This window comes from Protobothrops mucrosquamatus, unplaced genomic scaffold, assembly GCF_001527695.2.
Source record: "Protobothrops mucrosquamatus isolate PMUCROS unplaced genomic scaffold, P.Mucros_1.0 scaffold1178, whole genome shotgun sequence".
In the NCBI taxonomy this organism is placed as follows: Eukaryota; Metazoa; Chordata; class Lepidosauria; order Squamata; family Viperidae; genus Protobothrops; species Protobothrops mucrosquamatus.
Window position 1 is genome coordinate 167,547 of NW_015387391.1, and position 4,172 is coordinate 171,718.

Genomic DNA, 4,172 nt, shown 5'->3' on the forward strand with positions numbered 1-4,172 from the left:
TTTTTTTTTAAAAAAAGCTCTGCTTCTTGTTTGTCTGTGACTTTCATCCTTTGAGGGAGGAGGGGCTGCATTTTTAAAAAACTGTGGTTGAGCTCTCCTTTTCTCCATTATTTAGCCATTAATCTCTCACTTGTTTGGAAACACATCCATCATGTCTATATTTGGTTGTGTAACTTTCATTTATCTTGGTGGTGTTGACATCATTTTTCCCCTGAAGAGGAGAAAATTATATCAGACTAAAACCACTAATAATTCTCGCTCTCCATTAGGGAAGCTACTTTCCTTCAGTGCAGTATGCTCTGGATGTATTGGACTACAGCGTCCAACATCCCCACCCAGCAGTATCCCCCTGTCATTTTGCTTGCATTTTACGTACACATATGTACATACACACTGCAGCAGGGGCTGCACAGTGCTCTAAGTTAAGCAACGTCTATTTTCTTAGATTAGCAAGTGATATAAATCAGGACATTACATTAAACCAGTGTTTGTCAATCTTGGCCACTTTAAGATGGATGGACCTCAACTCCCAGGATTCCCCAGCTAGCCATTAAGCATTAAACCACTTATAGGTAATACTTGACATGAGCATAACTGGGACCAGAATTTCTGGTCCTAAGTCATCGTGGTTGTTCAGATACCACGTTACCACTTTTTCAACCATTTTTTGTGGCAGTTGTTAAGCAAATCTCGTGGTCTTAAGTCTGAATCCATTCTCCCAAACAGGCATTTTTTTTTACCGCTCAACAACTGCTGCTAAGTTGAGGATGACCTGCACTGTATTTTGAGTGAAGCTGTTATGGGAACACAACAGCCGTGTCTTTGTGAACACAGATTTAAGAAGACATATATGGTGTATTTCTGCAATGAAACAATACATATTCCCTATGCGAGCACCTTAAAATAAGCATGGCTATTTTCAAATATTCCTCCACCGCAGAACACCACTCAGTTAAGAGCCAAAAATTAATTACCTGTCTGACTAGCTCCGGAGTCAGAATTCAGATCCGATATCTTTCCTTTCCCTACCTAAAAACTCAGCTCCAAGTCTGCCAATGAAGTAAAATAAGAATCTGCTACGTGAAACACTCTGGGAACCAATTCAAGCTGAACATCTCATCTGTTGGATTGGACTAGCAGGTCAGTTTTCAAAATGGCCTGGCATGTCCTCTTCCTCACTTCTGATCTTCACGAGATGTTGGTTGGCATGTTCTTCTCTCCAGCGTTGGAACCAGCCTCAGACCTGCCAAATCCAGCTTTGGTGTGGAGTTCACATCCCGATGTTGTGTTTTCAAACCAAGGCACAAAGAAGGGGTACATTTGAGACCCGGCTGCCTTCTTTGGAATTGTTTTAAAAACCTTGGTTTTTATTTTTACCCTCTTTATAAATTAGTTGGAAATCTCACGTGAGTTTGGCCAGCTATGCTTGTCTCTCTGGAGAGATCTCCAGAGCGAAAGAAAGGCAGATTTTGGCAGATGCATTTAATAGATAGAGAGCAAGTGGATAAACAGATGAGGCTGGGGAATTAACAGCCAAGCTTAGGGTGACTTAAGATTTACGGGAGCTGCCTAATTCTTTGTAGAAATCAAATTCTTCATAAGAAAATAAAAATAAGATAAGGGTGGACAACCTGAATAACCTACACGAACAGATTTGGTTTCTGTATTTTGTAGAATTGTGCAAATAATTTTGAGAAGCTGTTTTGGAAAGGCACCAGAATATTGGTCTGGATTCAGTGCAGTGGGTGTTGGAGAGCTTTTCTGCCTGTACCGGATTGGACCCAACTACTTCAAGAGTCAATCAGAGATGAATGCTCCATCACTGGAGGTTTTCAAGAAGAGATTGAACAGCAATTTATCCAGAATGGTATAGATCTCCTGGCATGGACAGGGGCTGGACTAGAAGGCCTCAAACGTCCCTTCCAACTCTATTAGTCCCTAATTCTGTAATTCCAAAGCACCTGGGGGCAGGACAAGAATCAATGGGTGGCAGATCATTAAAGAGAGAGCCAACCTAGAGCCAAGGAGAACGTTTCTGACAGTGAGAACAATTGATCAGTGGAACAGCTTGCCTCCAGAAGTTGTGGGTATTCAATCACTGGAGGCTTTCAAGAAGAGATTGGACAGCCATCTGTCCAGGGTGGTATAGGGTCTCCTGCTTGAGCAGAGGGTTGGACTAGAAGACCTCTAAACTCCCTTACAACCCTATTCTTCTACATTCTATGAGTTTCTCCTTTTATCGTCTGAACCCGCATATCCACTGGGATTTGTCTGCATCATCCAGGACGTGGATGTCCCAGAGGTGTTTTTCTAAAAAGGCAACTGGACTTTCTTGATTTTTTTCCCCTTGAAAACGTTTCGCTTCTCATCCAAGAAGCTTCCTCAGTTCTGAAGAAGTGAACGCATCCAAGAACTGAAGAAGCTTCTTGGATGAGAAGCGAAATGTTTTCAAGGAAAACAAACAAACAAACAACCCCCTCCCAAGAAAGTCCAGTTGCCTTTTGGAAAAGCCCCTTTGGGAAGATCCATTGGGCCTGGGTAGGATCGGTTGCATATCTTACCATGCAAACCCCAAGCAAAGCAGAAGACCCTCTTAAGTTTGGGGCAGAGTCTGCCCAATCCAGATGCCAAAACTTCCCATTCCACCACCCTGGTCTGTAGTCGAGACAGCCTCCAGATCAGAAAGCAGCGAGAAGGGGCTTCCCCAAGGAGGTGAACTACTTGTTCAGGACTAGATTAATTTGCCTGGCCAACCTTGAATTTCATCAAAAGCAGGAGGGTTATTTTCCCCTCCCCCGAGGGACTTTCGCTTCTTAGCCCAGATGAAAAGATCTAAGGGAACTACGAAGAAGCAAAAATTTTATTTATGTGATGAAAGGGTCTCGTGGGAAGGGGGGAGGCAGGGGGAAGATCTGCCACAGACCACTAACTTGCTACTCAATTTTCAGTTTGAGTGAAATGTCAAGGTGTGTTTTGAAGGTTTCTCTGCACAGCAGAGAGATTGCGAAAGCAGCCAAGAGTCCGGAGGGAGGACCAAACCAGATCTCATCCCTGCAGCAAGGAAAAAAGGGGGGGGGAAACCACCTGAAAAATAAGTGGTTATATTAAGGGGCAGGGAGGTTTTTTTTTTAAATTATTCTGTCCAGAGTTTTTATTTTCTTTTGGGAATGTTTGAGATTGCAGCTATTTTCCTGGAGGAACTGAGACTGAAATACAGGCACTCCTCAATTTACGACCACAACCTGAGCCTGAAATTTCTGTCTCTAAGAGAGAGATTTGCTAAGTGAATTTTGCCCCATTTTACGACTTTTTCCTGCCACTGCTGTTAAGGGAATCACTGCCACTGTTAAGTTAGTAACAGTTGTTAAGTAACTCTGGCTTCCTGAGCAGGGGGTTGGACTAGAAGACCTCCAAGGTCCCTTCCAACTCTATTATTATTGTTATTATTATTGTTATTATTGTTGTTATTGTCATTGTCACTGTCATTGTTATTATTGACTTTGCTTGCCAAAAGGGGATCACATGAACCCTGGGACACTGTGATCGTCATAAATACGAGACAGTGGCCAAGCGTCTGAATTTTGATCACGTGACCGCAGGGATGCTGGATTATGCCTGCTATCTGGGAGGAATGTAAGTTTGAAACCCTCCACATCTGGAGAGCGCTGGGTGGGAACCCCTGCTTGGAACTTTACAGACCTGGGTGCCCCCTAGGGCAGGGGTAGGCAACCTTGGCTCATTTAAGACTGGTGGACTTCAACTCCCAGAGTTCCTGAGCCAGCATGGCTCAGCTTGGAAACCTCTCCCTTTCCCCTCAGCATGGCTGGCTCAGGAATTCTGGGAGTTGAAGTCCACGAGTCATAAATGAGGTGAGGTTGCCTACCCCTACCCTAGGGCAAGGTTGTCCCAAGGATTCCCTCTGCGTGTTTGCGTGCGAGAAAAAGCAATTTCACACAGGTGCAAGAGAGCAAAGACCAGCCATAACACAAAACTGGTGGAGCAATTTAAGGACCACTTATCAAGTCGCATACGTAGGGCTGAAATGGTCAAGAAAGCTTGACTATGATGGATGGGGTAGCAAAGACACCAGCTGCGAACGGCAGCTAGGGAGAAACCTTCTCCAGACATCCAAGGTTATGTGTTTGGTGTGCAAATAACACACACACACACAC